We start from the raw sequence: 23,787 nt of genomic DNA, 5'->3' as shown, positions 1-23,787 counted from the left end.
ACACGCCTGAAACCTCTCCCTCCTGTGTTTGTAAGATTCCAAGGCTAGCTAGCTGGTATTTTTCTTCATATCTCTGTAACCTAATCTCTCTGAAAAATCCCCTGTCAAGAGGAAAAGGGGAAAATCACCAATAGAGACATTGAAAAGCAAGTTTTCAACCAGTGAACTACAGACTGAAAGTGCTGGAAGACCATCATGTGTCATTAATAATGAACCGCAAGGAATTTGGGAAGACATCAATCAAAATCTACCCATCTAATCCCGTACTCCGGATTGATGCTATTAAGCTGTTTTATCTCACCCTTAAGACCCATGTTTTGTATGTCTTATGTGTGTGTGTGTGTGTGTGTGTGTGTGTTTGTGTAGAGAGGTTACGAAGGGCAGAGTTTAAATTTTGAATTAAAAGTTAGCAGTTCATATTTCTTTCTTTTGCCACTGGTTAATGGCAATTTATTCAATAAACAGTTATTTACTTGTTAAATTTACAAACCTAGTGTTCATATTCTGTTAACTGAACTAAACAGTTAGGTAGAATAGGTGAATGCCAATTTCCTAGATGCTTGAAATTGATCGTAAGTACTTTCTGAGAAAACATAGTTTCTTACTGGAGTGATGATGCTTTGGTATTTCTTTTGAATGGAGAGGGGTCAAACATCATATTGTCTCGGCTTGGGGAGCATTAGGGCTTGACCTTAAAAGGCACTGGTCCCAGTGAGTCATGACAGTACAGTGCTGCAAAACAGGCATTCTTTAATACCGTGACTGTCAAATGAGGAACATTTGTTTTCAATTGCATTGTTGGTGCTCAATCTGCTCCTTAGTTCTGCTGTGCTGAAAATAATATTTTTCCTCATTTGTTCAGTTGATTTTAACATGACCTTTAACTTTGTTGAGGGCCTGTACCACAAAAGCAGCAGATGCCTGGGAACACCACCACTTGCAAGTTCCCCTCACACACCATTCTGACTTGGAATTAAATCATCATTCCTTCACTGTCACTGGGTCAAAACCTTGGAACTCCCTTAGTAGAACTGTGGGTGTACCTACAGCACATGGACTGCTGAGGTTCAAGAAGGCAACTCACCATTATTTCCTCAAAGGCACTTAGATATGGGCAATAAATGCTGGCTTCCCCAGCAATGCTCACATCACGTGGAGGAATTAAAAATAAGGCAAGGACAAACCTGAACACTCAGTAACATCTATCAAGGTGAGTGCCTCTTCTTATAATCCAAACTTATAGGTTTCATAGGCTATCTTAAATATGATCTTTGATCCCTCTCCATTCAAAAGAAATACCAAAGCGTCTTCGCTCCAGTAAGATACTACCTTTTCTCAGAAACTACTTACAATCAAGTTCAAACATCTAGGTAATTGGAATTCACCCATCAAGTCTATTCTTTCCAGCAGATTACTCACAATTTACATTGCCATGTATTCTATCTGACCTATTTAAATTCATGAGTATGGTAAGCAATCATTAAGGCACATTTTCAAGTAGAGAAAGCTATGATCTTTTTGTCACCCTGACCCCAAAAGTTGATCGGTAAGTCCAGTATATTGAAGCAAACATTAATTGGGTAAAGAATAAAAATACCAATAGTTTCAAGTGTAATTCCTTTAAAATTACCCTTTGATTTTGCTGGTAGCTCCTCAGTGATGGATAGATTAGCATTCAATGACACTGGTTTTGTGCGCACAGCGAGGAAACCGTGTTATTTTTTTAGTCACCAACTTCAGGAAGAGGTGTTCTAAAACCTTTCACTAGTTGATCTGCTTCCAATGAAAATCCATTTTTGGACTTGAAATGCATTTTTTCACTAGCAGTGTCAGTTTCAAAATCCAAAATCAATATGTTTAAATCACAACGTCATTTCATTTAATTCTTCGGATTATTTTTTTTCAAATTTGTTCACATCTTGCATTATTTGGGCAGAAATGGTACTTCTATAGGGACCAACCTTGCATTTGAAAGCATGTCACCTAGTGCCCTTGCAGTCGATGTATATTATCTCCATAATTATGATGACATTAAATAAATCTTTAATCACTTGTATAAAATGATTTGCCCAAAAGCATATTTTATTGAAATAAATTTACAAAAATGAACAAGTATAGTGAGCAAAAATCAAAAAGCAAACCAGCTTCAAATAATAGCTGGAACTTAAAGCCTATCCCCACAGCAGAGAAACAAATGGCAAAGAATAAGCAGGAAGCTAAATGCTTGATCTAGTAGTCAGCACAGAGATTTTCATCTTCTAGCTTTTACTTCTCATTAACAGCAAAGTTTGACAAACACAATCCATTTCAAAGGTAATTGGGATAATTTAATCCAAGTTGTTTTTGATATTTGTGCACGTTGGCGATTCACCTCCTCATTGCATTTAAAAATGTGTAAAATTAAGTTGTATCTAAGTCTGAGTGCCTTGAAAGCTCTGGGCTATATTTATGCAAAGATCTATTAGAAAGTTGGAAACACTGCCAAACCTAAAAGGTACAAGCGCAGTGAAAATCAGTGCTTTTAAATACAGAAGGGCATTTACATTTTTCAAATTACAGAGTTTAATTTGATATAACACTTCTAATAAAGTAGAATTAGGGAACTAAACGGACTCAAAAAACATAAAACTCTTTAGTTCAAATCTGCCCATTTGAGCACTTTACCTGATTCAGAGAGCATTTTTGAAAAATGTTGCTTTTGCTATCTTATCCATGTTCATTTTCTAAATGTAAGCAAATTAACTATTAAAATAATAACACTAAATTTATTTTCTTCTTTATTATTTCCACATTTAGCATTATGCTAAATGGTTATTCATTAAACACAGGTCTGTTCCATTGTTGAATTGTGTGTGATTATCGATGGGAGTTAAATCATTTTAATAAAGAACATTATAACAAGAGGTTTTTGGCCATTCTTGAATTAGATTTATAAGTTTGGAAATATCATGTCATATTTTGGTCCCTTGGTATACAGGGCAGTTTCAGAAAGTGCACATTTCATTAGGGGGGGGGGGAGTAGGCCACTCAGCCCCTTAAGTTTGTTCTGCCATTCAATTAAATTATGTCTGATTTGTACCTTAATTCCATATACCTGCATTGATTCCATATCACATAATATCTTTGTCTAACAAAGATCTATCACAGTTTAAACATTTTCAATTGACCTAGCTTGGGGAGAGAATTACAAATTTCCACTTACCCTTCGTGTGAAGAAATCCTTTCTGATATCACTTCTGATGGTCTAGCTCTAATTTTAAGATCATGCCTCATTGTTTTGAACTCTCCAGAGTAATGGTTCTCTTATTTACCCCATCAAATCCTTTAATCATCTTAAATGCCTTAATTAGATCACCCCTTAACTGTTTATGCTTAAGGAAATATAAGAGTAGTCAACATGCATAACCTTTGCTCATAATTTAAGCTTTTTAGCCCAAGTATCTTTCTGATGGATCTATACTGGTACCCACTCCATGATCAACGTATGCTTTTGAAAGTGCAGTCCCAGAACTGAACACAGTGCTCTAAATGGGGCCTAACCAGAACTCTGTAGAGCTGTAGCATAACTTCCATCCTTTTGTATTCCAGCCATCCTGAGATAAAGGCCAACAGTCCTTTAGTCTTTTAAATTGCCTTTTTGTATCTGTTCAGTAGCCTTTAGTGGTTTCTATATTTGGACCCCAAGATCCCTCCACTCCTTTATAGTTCCCAGCTTCTCATCATTTAGAAAATGTCCTGATCGATTTTTTTTTGAGCCCGAATTGGATAAGCCCATACCTCCCCATTTTGAATTCCACCCAACATAGTTTAGCCCACTCATTTAATCTATCCATGTCCCTTTGCAACTTTCTCTTTCCATCTACACGAATCACTGTGCCAGCTAGCAGTGTCATCCCAAACAAGCAGCGCATAAGCATATTTAACATCTGTGTTTGAGTTCTACAAGCCACACAGAATAGCTTTCTCCAAAACTGCACTTGCGAATAACTAGAAGTGACAATTACTCTGGGATTTGATTAATAAATTGTAACCTTGTTTATTGTAAAATTAAGTTACACAAATGTTGAAGACCTCAAAGAATTAAATAAAAAGAAGAAAATAAAAGGACTAAATTAGGTGATTGTAGAGAGCAAGCTATACCAAAAGGCATTACTGTTTTATTAACTCAGAGACTTATGAGAATCCTTTGGCACCTTGTGTGCATACTCATTAACAAGGCATAGTCCTGTTTCATGCAATCTCCTTTCTGGCATATTTACTAGCACATGCAAAACTGAGACAAGGAATCAAAATTTGCTCACAAATCATTTTACACCCGTGTTATACTTCAATTTTTAAACTGAATTTACATTCATGGCAGTGTAAATTTAATATGGTAAAATGAATGGAATTTAATTTTTATGAATCCAATTACATCATTGTAATGTGAGATTGAAGAACAACAGACAGCACAAAGATTATAAAACCAGAATCCTTTATTCCACAGGCATCAAATCTTTATAAACATTCATGGAAAAGCTTAACTTAGAGAAATGGACTAGTTACAAAGGACATTTGCGGCCGACACTTCAGATTCAGTTACTTCTGAGAGCTTAACCCCTGATCTCTAATTCACCATGCAGCAGAGTTCAGTTGACGGAACTCCTTTTGCAAATTTCCCATGATCACAGAAACCAGTTTACCTTAACTCCCAGGCATGAAGGGAACCTTCCTCTCCTTGGGACTTCTTGGACTCAGTGGGGTTGCCCAGGTGGAGTGTCTAGACCTCCAGTAGCTGTACGACCCGATCCTCTACCCTGTTCTTCAGCCACTGTCAGAGGCTTCGAGCTGTCCTACTCGTGGCTTTAGCTTTTACCACATTGCAATTCGCAAGCCCTGTATTTCTACTCCTTGCTGCTGATCTTTTCCTTACCTCATGGCACCTGCACCCCACAGCGCACCCCCCCCTCCCCCCCACCCCCCCAAACGCACCTCCAGTCTGCCAAAGACACTGCTACCTGCACAGAGGGGCACACATGGGTCAGCCAGTTCCTTTGCTTGGTGCTTTCTCCCATCATTGGCACATGCTTCCAGAGGCCCCGCAACACACTTCCATGTTTGAGAGTTGCCATCCTGGCAACTACACATATCATATGGTGACGGTTTACTGACAAATCGTGTGATCAGCAGGTTCGCTGGAGCTACGATAGCTAGCACATTTGAGTCCACATTGGTGGCAGCATTCGTTCACCACCTTCTCTACCCCTCCTCCAAACTGGTACTTTCAATAGGATCCAGGTTTGTGACAAGCCAGCCACATAGGAGTTGAGATCGATCATGTCTCCAGAATCAGCAATACTCAGCAGTACTGTTTGTTCCAGTTGCATCCTCCCTGCCTGTCAGCTCTGCATCTCCTTCCAACACCGGAGTAAACCTCTTCACACTGGATGCACCCCCAGAATCCCAAACATGCACACCCCAAGATTTCCCATTGCTATCCAACTCCTTTTCACTCAGGCCACTGCCAGCTGCCACTTCAGGTTCTGCTACAGTGTTACATGGGCTGCTTTCCCCCACATCATTTACCAGACTCTTGGCATCAAGCAACTCCCATCTGGGAATGATCTTCTGAGATTACCCTCCAGCTACAGGTTTGACATCATTGGCATGAACACCAATGTCAAGGCACTTCCCTGCTTTGTCTAAAATACACCTCTCAGTTCTAACTGTGGTTGACAATATCAGCAGCCATCCCTGGCCAGTAACACAACTTTGTTGTCAGCACAGCTGCCTTTTCCGATGTTGGGCGCTTCTACCTGCTTGTGGACAGCTTCCACCACTTGACTCTTGAGACTGCTGGGAAGGAGAGTTGCTTCACCTCTCTCCTGTTGTCAAGGACCGGTCGATATAGAATGCCATCTTCCTCCCTGGTCCTCTTCCAGCACCTTAGCAGTTCACATGCCCGCTTGGACTCCTTCATTCAGCAGCATTAGGTCAGTGAATATTTAGCCTTTCAGTAGAAGTGAAATCTACCAATATCTTCATCGACCTATTGAAACTGCCTGGGTTTCCTTTTCAAATGAATGGCAAAGGTGAAACTGTAAGTCACTCTATCCCTCTGGATCAGGTTTGGATCTCCCTCATGGGCACATTGGTGATATTTTACTGATTCCCTGGCCAGATTCCACAGGGTTTTGGGGTGTGAGTGGTGCTGTTTTATTGAAGCATGGGCATGGCATCAGCCATAATCCTCTCCAAAATGGCTAGTGGGGGTTGCCTTCCATGGTCGGTTTTTCTAGCTGGGGGCCACAGCATTTGCCAGGTCTATATTTTCTCTGGTGAGGGAGGAGGAATGGAGATGCACTGGACAGGATTGCCGTACTTGATGTCTGAGGTTGTTGAGGACAGTATCGTTTGAAGAGCACAGCCTCGTTACAATTCCAGCACCTCTTTGGAGTATCCCTTAGGCTTGCTCGGCTGGGAGGCTTACTGTAGAGATAGGACAGCAAGGTTTGGATTTGTGCTTCATGTGCAGCAATCTGTTCCACCTGCCTCTTCATCCTGAAGTTTACATCTCCATCTGTGCCACCAGTCAGCTCCCCGATGGTGGCCTCTTTCCTGATTTTCGAAGTACAGTCTGTCCCCATAATCCAGATTATGTGATCCCACGCATTGGAAAAAGACAACTGAGGTTTGTGACTATTCAGCCTCCTCAACTCCATCTGAATGTTTCCATCCCTCACCGCTTCAGCTAGGCGATCCTTCAGCTGTGTCTCCCTAGTCGATTTGAAGGAGGGACCCAGCAGGATGATACGGTCAAACAATTTCACCAGCTTTAGGGATATGGAGACCAGGTCCTCTCCTTCAGCTTGCTTGAATTTATAAAACCTCTATTGCTGGTGTGGCAGGCTACTGCTGTCCCCAAAAACCCATGCCAGGACTTCAAATACCCACCGTGGATTACCTTGAACACCTGTACCTCTCACCATTATTTCCCTGCGGGCTTTCCCACATAGAAGTCCCATCACAAATGCCACCTGTTCCCTTTCATTGAGGCCCCTGGGTGCCATGACAACTGTGCACCCTTGATCCAGTCCTCGGACGCCAGGTCTTTGGATGTCTCTGGTCTTCCCCCAGATCTGCTCAGCTTCCTACCCATTGGCAGGTAGAATACCTGTGATTAGGGTTGCCAACAGTGACTAAATGCATTCCTGTTGGTTTCATCACATGTTCCAGCCATTAGTCGGCCAACACATCCATCCTTGTGATGCACTGCCTTCCGACACCAATTGGAAAGCAAAAAGACTCATTACCCAATCAGATGATGCTTGACTGTCAGCTAAAGAGCCTTTTTTTTCCATTTTCAACATTTTAATATCTGGCAAAGAGAAATGTTCAAATAAAATGACAAGAAGAGAAGTACTTTTTAATGTCCTGCTGATTTTTCTCCAGGGTGGCACAAAGAGCTGTCCTGGTGATTGATCTTCAATTCCTGGAGATCCAGGCCAATCCTGGAGGGTTGGTAACCTTATCTGTGATTGGATATTCTATCCTTCCTCTGCTGTATTTTTGATAGCCCACTGGAAGCTGCTTCCTGGTCACTGCTTTGACTCTCAGCTTTATCCTGTGAAGGCTACCTCAACTGGAGCTGCAGCTACTTCTGCCTCCCTTGCTGACACAGCCAGTTCCAGTTCTTTCACCATCCACTCGAGAAAGACCAGGCTACCTTTCCATTTTGTCTGCTATGATTCAAGGTGTAACAAGCATGAACGTTATAAAACGGGGTTTCTTTATTTCACTGGCATTAAATCTTTATGAACATTAATTGAAAAACTTAGCTTAGAGGAACACACTACTTACAAAGGACATTCAGGACCACTAGGAGAAAGTTGAATGCTCAATCCTGATCTCTAATCCGCAGGGTAACAGAGTTCAGTTGGTGGAACTCCTATTGTTAATTTCCTGCGATCACATGTACCAGATTACCTTGTCTCCCAGACATGGAAGGAATTTTCCTCTCCTTGGGAATTTTTGTGCTCAGGTGCACTGTCCAGGCATTCAGTCTAGGTCCCTAGTAACTGTATGAGCACTCCATTTCCACTATCTGTTCTCTAGCCACTGTCAGACAGAGGACGAGGTTGAGGGGCTCACAGGCAAAGGGGACTCAGAGGGAGTGGACAGCCTCTGAGTTTCCTCAGTGGATGTCCCAGGGGTGTGCAGCTGACGCACCTCCTCCCTTCCAGTGTCTGAAGGCCTCGATTTCACTCCTTGAAGGGAAGGAGCATCTGGAGGGATGTCAAGATGCCCCTTTTCCCTCTCACGTTGCCACTGCAGGAACTCACCCATGGCTCCTACGATGGATTGCAGGTCTGTGTGCATCTCTACTTTCTGCTCGACCAGGGTCTCCATGGCATCTGCCATCCTCCCCATGAGACCTCCAATGGCGCACATGCAGGCCCCACTTCATCAGAGATCAGGTGGATGCATCCCTCAAACACGTGCGGCTCTGTTGAAAGCTCCCAACAGCTCTGCGTGATGATCCTCCAACTTCTACTGATTCTGCACAATTAGTTGGAAGACAAAATCCAGGGGTTCGTCATCTGACCCGGACCTCACAGGTGCCTCGGCCCCAGCAGGCCCTGAGTACTGGGGAGATTGGCCAAACCTGCCGCCTCCTACTGCAGATGCATGTCCATCAGATTGTGAACCCAAGCCTGCTCTTGATCTAGGTCCCACTGAGTTGTGTGTCTCTGCGCTGGTGGAGTGTTTGGGTAAGAGCTGTGATGGGTCTTCCAGGCTACTTATTTCCAGCTCTTCAGTAGAGGAGGTGTCTTCTTAGCTGGAGATGAGGACGTGGATGGAGCTGAGGGACTGGCTGGCTGATGGTGTTGGTCGCTTGGCAGAGATCCCTGTGAACCAAAGCAGAGATAATTAATGCATGGCAGCAAAGTCAAAAACAGGAGAGAGAGCACTCACAGTTGCATTGAAGGAGGGATGATGTGGTGCAGGATCCTCAGGTGGGTGTTTGGCTCCAGCCTCACTGTCAACGCAGGCACGGCCCACGTATTCACCAGTCAGCGTGATGCCACATTCCTGAAAGTGAGTGAGGGACCTAATGCGGGCCACTCCATCCCCGGTCTGCGACCTCTCCCTGCTGATGTGAGCCAGCTTCTCCTGCATGGAAACAGATGGAGAGAGTATGAGCAGGACACATGGCACTGCATGGAATGTTTGTGTGGTTAGCGGAGCCATGGACGGGATGAGGACATGAGCTCAAGAGGAATTGAGACTGATGGAGATGTGTGGGTGTGTATGAGAGTTATTAGTGTTGTCCCTTGAGGTGTGAGATCCCTGTGGGTGTGTGATGGGTTTGTGAGTGTGTGAGTTGAGAGCGATGAGAAGAGTGAGATACCCTGGCGGAATAGAAGAGACCATTCATCCTGTAGCAGCACTGGATGGCTGTCCTCTTTTGCAGGGCATTGGTGCTGACCACCCATGCCACTGCCCCCCATGGTGGATTGGTGATGCCACTGCCCCTCCTGCGACCAGAGCAGGGATAGAGGACATCATGACGGGCCTCCATGGTGTTCAAAAGGTGCTCGAGGGACTTGTCACTAAACCAGGCACTGCAATCTTTTTGCCTTTTGGGTCCATCCTGTCCCCCATGCGCAGCAGTCAAGGACTTAGAGCACTGAGATGTGTGCATGTGGCTGCACTTTAAATATGGTGCTCGGCATGATGAAGCAGCGAGGTGACGGTGTTGTGGGCGAATGAGAGCCCACCAACATGGAGATAACGTGTTTCCCAGGAATGCATAATTAATGTGGCAGGTTTTGGATGATATGGCATGAAAAGCTGCCATTTCAGCCGATGGGTAAAATGTGGTTTTACCTGCCCGCTGCTGCACTTAGTGCAAATCTGGGACAATATGATGACAAGGAAAAAGATTTGTTTCACGACGTTGTGAAACCAGTTTATGATCATCCACTCAGCCCGTCGACGGTGGGCCGCGTTTCCTGCCATTGGAAACCTCATTGTAATATATCAGCATGTCATTATAAGGCTAGTCCGCTGGATCCATCTTCCCCCACTTGAACGTCCGTGCATGTCAGCGTGATTGTGTGCTAATGTGTTTTACAACAGCATGCAAAGGTGTACACTTGACGGGCTGCACTTTGATTAGAACTCGGAGGTAACATCGTGGAGCACTCGTGAGGGATGCCTGCTGGACTTTAAGGTTGAGGCACGTTGGTGTGGGGGTTCTGGCGAAGGCTGCCCTGTGGTTGAGGCAAATTTGGTTGGGGGGTGGCAAAGATTCCCCTGCAGTTGAATGTAGCGCACAAGCACGTGTGGAGTGCGGGGATCGTGGCGGGGGGGGGGCAGTGGTGGGGAGTGGTGGGGGGGTGGTGGGGTGGGGTGATGGGGTTTGGGCAAGAGAATTGGCAATGCATTAGAGGAACCTTGTATAAAGTGACCATTCCTCTGTAGCTGAGACAGTTCAGGTGTAGCCACATTGATATGATTGGAGTCAGGCCTCTAGCTTATCAGCCACTCAAACACCTCAGAGGCAAGAAAGTGCCACCAAGTGCTCCAGAGCTTTTCACTCCTCAGGCACAGATTGCAGACTAATGAGTGGTTCAATGGCTGCAGGGTTGGTTCCTTGGGGACAAGGGCTACCCGCAGAGGATGTGGCTGATGACTCCCGTAAGGTGACATCAGACTGCAGCAGAGCGAAGTTATAATGAGCCACATGCTGCAACTCACAACTTGGTGGAGCAAACCATCGGGATGCTGAAAGTGAGGTTCCAGTGCATGGACCGATCTGGTGGAGCCCTGCAATACAGTCCACAGAGGGTGTCACACATCATTGACACCTGCTGCACCCTTTACAACCTGGCGCTGCAACGGGGAGAGGAGCTGGCTGAGGAGGAGATGCAGGAGCTGGAGGTCCCTTCTGATGAGGTGGACGTTGATGGCGATAAGAGTGAGGTTGTCCATGAAGGCGACAATGACACCGAGGCCCTCGCACTGGCCAAATGATGCAGGTGCATTCGGGATGCCTTCATAACTACTAGATTTCTATTGGGGACCTGGGTTGGTGGGTGTTGCATGCAGCAGTCCTCTATAATCGTAGGAAGCACAGGTTCACGGCCTCCCAGGACACCTGCCCTTTTTGTGGTCTTGTGGAGTCCATGGACCATGCTTTTTAGGATGTGGTAGGCTGCACTCCCTTTTTAGTTATTTGAAAAACCTTTTATTAATGTTTTGTTTGCACTTCAGCCCCACGCTCCTGATCCCGGTGTGGAAGGGGGTCGGGAAGGAGGAGGATCTCCTTGTGAACCTGCTCTTGGGCCTGGCCAAGTTCCCCATTAACAGGTCCAGGCAGCAGGTGATCGAGGTGGGAGTCCCGCCCGATTGTTTGTCCCTCTTCCGCGGCTACGTTCGCGGCTGGGTGTCCCTGGAGAAGGAGCACGCGGTGTCTGCCAGCACTCTCGAGGCCTTCCGTGCTCGGTGGGCACCACGGGAACTGGGGTGTTTTATTGACCCCTTTAATCACATTTTGGTTTAAAGTTTGTAAGTTTCCTTTAAACTTCGTCCTTGGTTTTACAGCTGACCTGACTTAGGGGCTGTGCTTGATTTATCCTTTATTTTGTTAATTTAGTTTAATTGGTTTAACTCCAAAAGAGTTACATCTTCTTTATGTTCCAAACCTTATGGCTATGTCTTGTTGCTCCCCAGACACCCACAGCAGAGATGGAGGCAGCCTGCTGACTGCTATGCCCTGCCTGTGATGACCTTGGCGGGCATCTTCTAGAGGTTTGAGACCTGAAGGGCCCCGGCCTGCTTTCAGGGTTTTGCTGTGTGGCAGTGGCATCCTCCATGGCCTGTGGAGCTGGAGCTGCTGAGGTCACAGGAGTGTGGGATTCAAATGGGCTGGACCCTCCTTAGTCACCTGGATGGATGGCCCTGGCATGTGCATCTGCTGATCCTCCTCGCTATAGGTGCCCTAGAGCCCCAGGCTGACTCCTTGAGGAGAAGGGGTAGCTGGAGTGAGATTGGGCTGCCCCGCACCCTCTCGTGTACAAAATATTGGAGGCCAATTATGGCGTCAGCGATGGATTTCGGCTCATGCAGCAGTGAAGGAGAAGGAGTGATGTCCTTGACCAAGGTCCCTATGGCAGCCGCCATCCTACCAGTGTTGATCTTGGTGCATTTCCATGCCAGAGCTATCACCTCAGAGTGAAGGTGGACAGACTACTCCATCATAACTTGCAATCTGAGTGTAGTGGACATCCTATCCTAATGTTCCCGAGCCTGCCTTTGCGGCTCAGCAACTGTGATGCAACCGAGTGCAGAGGCTCGTCATCTGACTCGGACTCAGCAAATTTCTGGCCTTAGTCCTCCGAGTGCCAGACACCTGGGGCGTTACTGCTGTGGATCAGAGAGTGCGATGTGCTCACCAGATTATGATTCCTAGGCTATTCTAAAGCTAAGTCCCACTGAGGTGAGTGTCTCTGTGGTGGAGGGTGTGGGTGAATGCTGTGACAGAACTTCAGGGAGGCTGCCTTAAGATTCTTCATCAGAGGTTCCTTCGAGCCTTGATTGGAGGTCCTCGGTCACGGACTCTGTTGACTGTTTCCCAGATGTGACTGCAAGGGGAGATAATTAATGCATGGCAGTGGCCTGTGAAACAGGACATATCACTTACAGCATAGTTGTCTGCTGAATGTTGCACTGCTGGATCCTCACTGGTAGTCAGCACTGGACTGGTCCAGATCCCTGCCGGCCAACTGGATAGCTCTGTTTTCAAAATCTGTGAGGATCTTAATTTCAGGCATTCCTCCACCGGCCTGCGACCTCTCCTTCATGTTGTGTGCTAGCTTGTCATGCATGAATAGAGATGGAGAGAGTGTAAGCAGGATGCCTGCCAGGCCAGATGATAAGTATGCCTGGCCCGTGTAGTGGTGAGTGGTTCCTGGGCAGAAAAAGAAAATGAAGGTGTGTGTCAGAGAATGAACGGTGATGCCGTTTGAATTGGCAGTGAGTGAGGGCCCTGTGGATGTGTGTTGGTTCTGTGAGTTGAGAGTGATGAGTAGAGTGATGAGATCATTCATCCTCTTGCGGCAGTGGGTGGCTGTCCTCTTTTGCAGGGCATTGGCGCTGACCATCCCTGCCTCCCTTGTCAGATTGGTGATGTCGCTGCCCATCCTGCGGCCAGAGCAGGGGTAGGGGACATCACAGTGAGCTTCCACTGCATCCAAAAGGCGCTTGAGGGATGCACCTGGGAGCTGCAGTCTTTTTGCCTTTTGAGGCCATCCTGTCTCCTTTGCAGCAGTCGTGGCTGGAAGCACCGAGAGGTGTATGCATGGCTGCATTTTAAATATGGCGCTCAGTGTGATAAAACGGCTCAATGATGGCGGGTGAATGAGAGCCCACCTGCCATGGAAACGACGTTTTTCCCAGGAATGCATAATTAATGTGGCATGTCTGAGACAATATGGCTTGAGAAGCTGCCATTGCTAACGGTGGGTAAAATGTTGTTTTACCTGCCCACTACTGCACTTAGTGCAAATCTGGGTGATTCCACCTTTTGATAAATTGGGTTAAAAAGAAAACATTGTATAAGGCTACAAACCAGCTGCAAGAAGACAAGAACGACCTGAGAGATAACAGTCCTGATTTTAATACATTGACCCAAAGGGAAGAATTTTCGGGTTGGCGAGCGGGGGCAGGGCCTGCACACTGACACGTAAAATGATGTGTGGTGATGTCGGGCAGGTGTCCCGACATCACCGCGCGTCATTTAGATTCCTAGTTTGCTGGGCATGCAGCCAACTCGGCTGCACGTCCACCAAACTGTCAAAGTCCTATTTAGGCTTGTTAAAAACTAATTGAACTAATAAAATGAGCTGCCCGTCCAACCTTAAAGTTGGCAGGCAAAGAGCCCAGGCGGCCTTTGCATTTTTCATGGAACCTCATCCACGAATGGGATGAGGTTTCATGAAGTGTTTAAAAATTCAATAAAATTTTTTTTCAAAATGCATTGACATGTCCCAGCTCATGTGTGTGACACTTCACATGAGGGGGTATGTTTGAAAGTTTTCAATTTCTTTATTTAGCTGTTCAAAACTTAAACTAATCTCCCTGAGGCATGCATGAAAGAGCGCAGGTCCCGACTCAGGGAATCCCCTCCCGCCCGCATAGGGAGTGCGCAGCGCTTCCAGGTGCGCATCACGTTGGGCTCCCACCCACCCCCCGCACAATCTCCCTGACGGGGGAAAAATTCTGCCCAAAGTCTTCAGTTCTGATCTGAGACCAAAATCTGTGATTGGTCCAAACAAAATAAGCTTGCGGTCAAATGAATGACCTGATTGCTGTTTAAAATATCTACTGGCCAATATCACTTCCCACCCTTTAACATTACAATCGGAACCCTCCACCCTGGCCAGGTACCACTTCCGGGATCTCTCCTACACTATGGATTGTCTGAAATAGGTACATATCTCTATTCTGGGCACTGTTTCTGGATACCAAAACTACCAGTGTTCAATTGCCTTTCAACTTGGAAACTTTAATTAATTGTAAAACAGTTTTTTTTGATTGATGTTAATTTGGAAAGAATTTTGGATGCATTAATTGAGATATTTGTTTGCCTCACGTTACAGTGAAGCAACTATATTTTTCTTTTTGAGTCATAATCAGGCAGTAAATTGTACACTAGGAGGCATAAGAAATAAAGATGTCCATCATCCAATAAATCTTCTATTTTTGTCTCTGTCCCTCATTCGGTTTTGTCTTTCCTTTGGTCTCCTGATTCTATATGTCTCCAATTAAATACCAATGGTGAGGCAATATCAGTAAATAAAGTCCTAAATCTAAAATAGTAACAAATTAAATAAGTGGACTTGGGTTTCATACAGCAGTAGCTCTGATGATTGTCGAGATGTTTTTTATTTGTTTTATGCCTTCAAGTTTAATTTGATTGGGTGGGACATTCCCATTCATATCTGAAGCAGAAAGTTTGACTGAGCAGTTATCAGCTTCAATGTATCTATAGGAACAGGATGTGACCATTCTGCCACTCGAACCTGGTCATTCCCTTTTAACAGATTCAAAAGGTTTTTGACGTTGTTCATCTGCCTTTTCAATTTTCAGATGCTGACAGACCTGTACAGGCCAACATAGTATTATCATTATTTTTATATTTTATATTTTCATTATTTAGTTTTCTTTCCATCATATACTTCCATCCTATTCTTTTGGTTTCCATGTTTTTTGCTTTGCAATGTTGCTGTCAACTATTGTGGTGTGCTTCTCCCATTTAAATGGAAAACATACACCCATCAATGTGTGATGTAATTTGTAAACTGTTACAGTCTCTGCCTGAACCACATCATCTGGATATCTGTGAAGTAACACAAATGCTTGCAGCTACTGATCCCGAGAGAAAACTTAAAAATAAACTATTTTTTGTCACTACTGATAATATTCTTTAAAAAATATAGCATTTCAGATTCAGGTGGTTAACTGGGAGCTTGTCATAATAGTTAGGACATAGCTAATTAATATACCGTTTGTTAATGTACATCCATTAAGAGTAGATAATGGGAATGCAAACAGGTTCTGTTGTATTTCTTGCGCAGGGCAGGAATTCCCCCTTTGTGGGGAATTTTAACCTGCCAGTGTGGGTGGCTGTCACTGCATGTGGGAAGTTAAAACATCATCAGGAATGAGCTGGCTCCTGCAGTTAACTGGAGAGCATTCATTAGAATGCAAGAAACCCCTGTGGGCAGACTGGTTTGCTGCTAACATATGTTAAAAGTTAATTGATGATCTTTAGCCATGGATTCTGGCTAAACAGCCAGAGCACAGGTTTCCTGGAACTCACTGGCTTGAACAAGACAAGAGGACAGGGGCAATGGACTGGCTGGACAGTCTATGGCAACTGCTTCTTCATCCAGATGAAAGGTTGTTGCTCTCAGGACTTGTTCTAAGATTGTGCTTTCACTAAGTTGAGGTAATTTCCAAGACCTAAGTATTTATTGAATTTGATCTGCACTTCCCAACTGTCAGCCTTTTCTGCAGTGTGGGAGCAGCTTATTGAGTTCTACCTTGGACCTCTGAAGAAGAACAAGAAGAGTAGTGTTGCATAATGGGTTAACAGAATTATTATGATGAGTGATTCAGGTCATGATGTAATAGTGACATAAGTAGTGATGTGCCAGAGACTCTGCACAGCAGAAGGAATAGCCTGCACTCAAAGGAGATGTGCCTATCCAGTAGTTCAGTCTGTATATATCGTAAATAAACAAGTTTGAAGTGACTACCTGAGTCAGACTACAGTCTTTCCTAAGATAGGCCATGCCACCAGTATACACAACAAGTAGTACCAGTAACACCATCAGCAGCATAAAAACAACACAAGAAATAGGAGCAGGATTAGATAGTAAAGCCTCTCGAGCCTGCTCCACCATTCAATATGATCATGGCTGATCATCAGCCTTAACTCTTCTTTCCTGCCCGCACCAAAAATGTGTCTATCTCAGCCTTAAAAAAACTCAATGATGGGGTATCCACAACCCCCTGGGGTAGAGAATTTCAAAGATTCACAACCTTTTCAATGAAGAAATTTCTCCTCATCTCAGTCCAAAACGATTGGTCCCTTATCCTGACACTATGCCCCTGTGTTTTAGATTCCCCAGCCAGAGGAAACAACCTCTTAGTGTGTAGCCTGGCAAGTTCCTTCAGAATCAGTCAGATCATCCCTCATTCTTCTAAACTCTGGTTAGTATTGATTCAATTACTCAGCCTCTCATCATAGGACAACCCTCTCATGCCAGGGACCAATCTAGTGAACCTTTGCTGAACTGTCTCTAATGCGAGTATATTATCTCTTAAATATGGAGACCTAAACTGCACACCTCACTCCAGGTATGATCTCACCAATTCCTTGTACAATTGTAGCAAGACTTCCTTATTGTTATACTCCAATGCCCTTGCAATAAAAAAGAACATGCCAGTTGCCTTCCTAATTGCTTGCTGTGCCAGCATGCTAACTTTCTGTGTTCCTTATTCGAATCCACCCAAACCCCTCTGAACATCAGAAGTCATATGCCTTCTGCGACAAATGGGTGAGGAGGAATGAACAGGCTCCCCCTTTTTTTCAAACCCACTGGTTAGTCACAATAAAGGTTTATTTAAAATTCCTTAACCCACCCCATGGGTAACTTTTCCAATCTGAATGTATTTACTTTTCCATAAAGAGCCAATCAAAGCAGGTTGTGTTGAGTCAACTAAAGAGTAGGTTTATTGCTGACTAACACCCAAGGAACAAAAGTAAGAAAAGGAGTCACACACGCACACAAAAAATGCACCAGAAATAACAAAGGTGGGAAGAAAAGTTAAAGGATGTATGAGTAAGTCATTGGCTTGTCCGCTGGGCAAGACTTGTGTAACATTGTTGTTGTTAAGTTGGGTGATTTTGGTTGAACTCTGGAGTTGGCTTTGTTTAGTTTTGCACTTTATTGAAGACACCCTTTGATTGTTTCCAGAGACAGAGATGACCTGCAGGAGTGACTGTCCTTTTCTTCCTGTTGTTTGCTTCTCCCTTGAACAAGGAAAATAAACTTGTTGGAGTTTTTTGAGGATGTTACTTGTAGCATATATAGAGGAGAACCAGTGGATGCTGTGTATTTGGACTTTCAGAAGGTTTTTGATAAGGTCCCACACAGGAGGTTAATAAACAAATTAGTGGCATCGGATTGGGGAAAACATACTTAAATGGATTGAGAATTGGTTGACAGACAGAAAGCAGAAGGTAGGAATAAATGGATCATTCTCAGGATGGCAGGCTGTTACTAGTGGGGTACCACAAGGATCCATGCTAGGTCCATAGCTGTTTGCAATCTATATAAATGATTTGGATGTGGGGACCAATTTTAATATTTCCAAATTTGCTGATGGCATCAGACTGGGTGGGAATGTAAATTGTGAGAAGGATGCAAGGAAGCTTCAAATGGACTTGGACAGGCTAATTGAATGGGCTAAAACATTGCAAATCAAATATAATGTGAATAAGTGTGAATTTATTCACTTTGTTAGAAAAAATAAGAAGGCAGGGTATTTCTTAAATGGTGAGGGGCTAGGAAGTGCAGGTGTCCAGTGGGACCCGGGTGTCCTTGTTCATGAGTCACTAAAAGCTAGCATGCAGGTGCAGTAAGCAATTAGGAAGGTAAATTGTATGTTGGCCTTATTCGCAGGGGGATTTGAGTACAGGAGTAAAGATGTCTTCCTGCAATTGTATAGAGCTATAGTGAGACCACACCTGGAGTACTGTGCACAGTTTTGGTCCCCTTATCTCATGAAGGATAGACTTCCCATAGAAAGAGTGCAATAGAGGTTCACCAGCTTAATCCCTGGGATAGCAGGATTGTCTTGTGAAGAGAGATTGCGGAGACTGGGTCTGTATGCCCTGGACTTTCAAAGAATGAGGGGTGACCTCATTAAAATTTACAAACTTCTTACAGGGTGTGAAAGGGTGGATGTAGATAAGATGTAGATAAGACTGGCTGGTGAGTCTGAAACCAAGGGACATAATTTCAGGATAAGAGGTAGGCCGTTTAAGACTGAGATGAGTAGGAATTTCTTCACTCAGAGGGTAGTGAATCTTTTAAATGTTGTACCCCAGGGAGCTGTAGAAGCTTAAGCATTGAGCATGTTCAAGATAGAAATTGATAGGTTTCTGGAGACCAATGACATCATGGGTTATGGAGACAGTGCAGGAAAGTGGCATTGAAGTAGATGATCAGCCATGATCAAATTGAATGGCAGAGCAGTTTCGATGGGCCAAATGGCCTATCCTTGCTCCAATGGGCATTCTTTTCTGGTCGTCGGGTGGACACGGTTGGCGGGCCCGGGAGTGGCCAGGAAACGGTCCACCACCTAGGTTTGGCCCCGACCGCAATTTCACGCTGACTGGCCAGTGTGAAAGGCGCGCTGAAAGGCTTAGCGCTGTCGGGGAGGAGGGTGAGTGCTGATGTCAGCATGAGAACAGGGGAATGCACAATGAAAGCTCCCTGAAGGGCAGAGAGCTGCCTCAGGGAGTTGAAGAATTTAAAACCAAGAAATAAGGATGTTAAAATGCAGAAAAAATGTCCACTCACTGGACTACTGTTGTAAACATATTGGTAGTGAAAAATCTTCCCAAACATTTTTTTAAAAATTGATATTGGAAACCTCATCCCACCCTTGGATGAGGTTTCCTTAAAAATCCGAAGGCCACCAAGTTGATTTGCCTGTCTGCCACCCATAACGTTATACGGGCAGTGAAAAATCACAGCTAATTGAAACTTTAATGGTTTTAACAGGCCTCTTAATTGTCGGTGGTCGTGCTGCTGACTCTCACTTGTATCCACCAACTGAAATATCGTGTGAGTGCTTGATGACATCAGGACGCTCACTCGACGTCATTGTGTGCTATTTTATGCCCGATCGGGTCGGGCACAACCCCGCCTGTGGGACGTAAAATTCTGCCCTGTGTTTCTACGTTCCTATAATTTGAAACATCAAAATGATAAACTTCTAGAAGCAAATTCAACAAAGACAGATCTTCAGTTAAAACTTAATGAACTTCAAGTATCAGAAGTTTCTATTAGGTATCATGAAACATGCCTTGGAGAGGAAAAGGAATTGCTGACAAATCAGAATAGTTGGCTGAATGCTAAATTAGAAGCCAAGACTGATGAACTGTTGCTACTTTGTTCTGAAAAGAGCAATGAGATTCTTGAACTCCAATGCAATCTGGAGAATTAGAAAGATGAGTATTGTGCAAATCAGACCAGAAACTACAGCCATTGCCAAAAGCAAAAAAGAATCACTGATGGTATCCTCATTTCCATCCATCCATCAGAATTAGCTGAAGACAGAGACTTCAGGGAGGGAGATGTAGGATAATATAAATAGTATTTATTAGAGTAGAGACATGGGGAAGATGAGGCATAAAGGGCTAATGCTATAGTCTACATTTTCAGTGACATAAGATCACATGACAATAGAGCATGGAGAGAGGTTCTTTTTGGAGCCTCATGCTGAGTCTGCATTGTAAATAATTAGTATAATGTTCAATGAAAGATTGTGCGTTCCCCCAATAATAGCTTTGCTTCCAGCATTGTCTGTAAGTCCACACCCACAACTAGCACTAAGACCCCAGCAACAAGAACAGAAAAACTTCAAGTGGACATTCATTCTGTGTGTGCTAACCCGTTTACCAATATGTCACCCAGCAGGCTGCACATCAGAAATGTGCACATGGCCACAAATGCCATTTGGATCTTTAAGGGGCCTCATTTGTAATTCCTCCAGCACTGAATTTTTAAGCCCTGCCAGATGAAGCAACTGAAGATGGTTGGGCCTAGGGCACTGTGAGGAAATCCTGCAGTGATGTCCTGGGGCTAAGATGAATGGCCTCAACAACCACAACCATCTTCCTTTGCAATCTTGCAAATGTTGCCAGGCCAGCAATCCAAGATGTCCCTTGAGCTGCTCAGCTCCATGACGCCTGACTTCAAGATGCCTGTTGTCATTGTATCTATGATGAGTTGCTGCTTGTTTCTGTCTCAGAGCTTGCCAGCCATTGGAAGTTTGTGTCCTGTTAAGGCTATAAGATCTGATTGCTCCACATTATTTAAATGAATGTTGAGATACTTATAGGTTAAGCTGCAGATTTTCAGGCTATATAAAAGAGGTGGTGGAACTGATATATTCTTGGAGAGAGTGAGCTAAAATACACAGCATTTTAATACTTTGCATCTGTCAGGAAGAGAGCTATGAGCAGGATTTGGAAGGACAAATTGCTTAGTTGCAAGCATCTTGGCAAAGTCAGAGTTGGAAATTTCAGAGCTGGGTATCAGCCATTTGAGAAGAATGGCCCAATTAGGTGTGAAGAAGTATTGTAGACACATATTATGGAAAGTCTTACACAAAAGCATTACAGAATATGTATGATGGTACATTGCATACAGTATGTTTTATGTTTACTGGCAGATCTCCCATGCATTGCTCATAGTGGCAGAACCTCCCCATCTTAGTTCCCACATGCAGACTGGGACCCTTTCCAGGAATGGCTTCACGAATCAAAACACTCATGGCTGATCTGATTATAACCTCAACTCCACATTCCTGCCTACCCCCAATAGCCTTTCACCCCCTTGTTAATCAAGAAACCATCTACTCTGCCTTAAAAATATTCAAAGACTCTGCTTCAACTGCCTTTTGAGGAAGAGAGTTCTAAAGACTTGCTACCCTCTGAGAGAAAAAAATTCGCTCCCTCTGCGCATTAAATAGTGGCCCCTTATTTTTAAATAGTGAGCCCTAGTTCTAGATTCTTTCACAAGAGGAAAGGTCCTCTCCACATTCACCCTGTCACGACCCCTCAGGATCTTAAAGGTTTCATTCAAGTCACCTTTTACTCTTCTAAACTCCAATGGATACAAGCCTAACCTGTCCAGCCTTTCCTCATAAGACAACCTGCCCATTCCTGGTATTAGTCTAGTAAACCTTTTCTGAACGGCTTCTAATGCATTTACAGCTTTCCGTAAATAAGGGGACCAGTATTGTACACGATACTTCAGATATGGTCTCACCAGTACTCTGTACAACTGAAGCATAACCTCCCTACTTTTGTAATCAATTCCCCTCACAATGAATGATAACATTCTATTAGCTTTCCTAATTACCGGCTGTAACAGCATACTAACCTTTGGTGATTCATGTACTAAGACACTCAGGTCCCTCTAAATCTCAGAGCTCTGCAACCTCTCACCATTTAGATAATAAGCTTATTTTCTATTCTTCCTGCCAAAATGAACAATTTCACATTTGCCCACATTATATTTCATTTGCCAGAACTTTGCCAACTCACTTAACCTATTTATGTCACTTTGTAGTCTCCTTACAAGCTGTTCACAATTTACTTTCCTTCCTACCTTCCTTGTGTCACCAGCAAATTTAGCAACCATTCCTTCGGCCCCTTCATCAAAGTCATTTATATAATTTGTTAAAAAGTTGAGGCTCCAGCACTGTGGCACAGCATTCTTGCCAACCAGAAAAAGACACATTTATGCCTACTCTCTGTTTCCTGTTAGCTACCCAATCTTCTATCCATGCTAATATGTTACCCCCTGCACCATGAGATTTTATTTTCCACAATAGCCTTTGATGCCAGTGAAAGTTCCCAATGCAAGCTCCTCTCCAGCCCCAATCAGATGTTCCACATCGTGACACCAGGCAGGCAACACAGCTGTTGGATTCAAGTTCTTTACTGCAGAGAACAATGGCAATCCCCCTCCCTATACTATCCCCTACTACAGAGCATTGTAAGGGTGTTAGTGATATTTTCAGGCTCAAGTTCTAGGATTTTCTGCAGATAGGCACAAAATGCATTCATATAATTTGTTCAGTGCTCCTAACCGTCAGGACCATTCTCTCAATACCATCAACACACATAGGCTCCTCAGTACAGCAACACACAGTTCGCATAATCTACCTGCCAACTGGAATATCTTCCCTATTATCATCCTCTGTGGTCAAAATCACTCTTAAAAGTTAATCATATATCTTGTTAGTTTTATCTTTTACCATTTGTAAAAAAGCCAAAGGATATAGAAGAAGATAACAGGGAAAATACTCCAGGTAGATTGTGTGAACCGTTTGTCACTGCACTGAGGAGCCTACGTGTGTTGGTGAAATTGGAGAATGGTCCTGGCATTTCAGAGCACTGAGCAAATTATAATGATGCATTGGTGAACAGGGCTGCAGGCACATTGGGGAACAGGTAGAAGCTGCAGGAGGAATGCAAGGTTGTGGTGATTAGGAGCATTGGTAGGTGGGAGCCAAGGCTTGGTTCAGAAATTACCTGAATGAGAGCGAGATGTTGGAATATGACAGCACTGGTGGCAGTCCTTGGCTGTGGCAGGAGTGGACAATGGGTCCCTCATTATGGAAGCACTGAGAGTTGGTGCTGGATGTGGCTGAGGTGGAAGGGTTGATCTGAGGTGTGTTAGCACTATGACAATGGAAAAGTAAGAAAGAATAGGGAAGGGGGGGGTTTATTGTACTGGTTTCCCAGACAGCTTTTGGGAAGAAAAACAGAAAATGCTGCAAAGACTTAGCAGGCCTGGCAACATCTGTTGAGAGAGAAACAGGGTTAATGTTTTGTGTCCAAAATATCTCTTCGTCATACTAGACTTGAAATGTTAACATTTCCTGATTTTATTTCAGATTTCCAGCATCTGCAGTATTTTGCTTTTAGATTTTTGGAAGAGCCTGTATAATGTAAAGTAAGTGTATGTTAAATTTTATTTTAACAATATAGGCTTTTATATTGTTACAGAAATCTTTTCTGTATCAGTACCCCAAAAGAATAGTGCTTTCTTCCTGCAGCTGCACTGGGGTCATAATGATGATTAGAGATTGAGCAATACAATCAAACCTTGCTCCCCGTCCTAATCTGCCTGAACATGGTGTCGAGCCTTCAATCCCTGCCCTTCTCCAGGGTGCTGAAAGCCACATTTCTGACCATTGCTATCAACAGGCAAAATGTTCTTCAGTGCTTTAAAATGTAATAGTGATAATACAAGCGTAATAGGAACAACATAACAAGAGGAACTGATTAAATGCGCCATGACCCCTACTCAGGATTTTTAATATATTCAAAGATAGATAGACTCTTTGTGTATAAATATGTTTACTTTGCATCTTAAGTCTCAGATGAATGCTTTCCCTGATAGAAAATGATGAAATAGTGTATTG

Source organism: Carcharodon carcharias, chromosome 1 (genome assembly GCF_017639515.1).
Source record: "Carcharodon carcharias isolate sCarCar2 chromosome 1, sCarCar2.pri, whole genome shotgun sequence".
Classification (NCBI taxonomy): Eukaryota; Metazoa; Chordata; class Chondrichthyes; order Lamniformes; family Lamnidae; genus Carcharodon; species Carcharodon carcharias.
Note: the sequence above shows the minus strand (reverse complement) of the source record.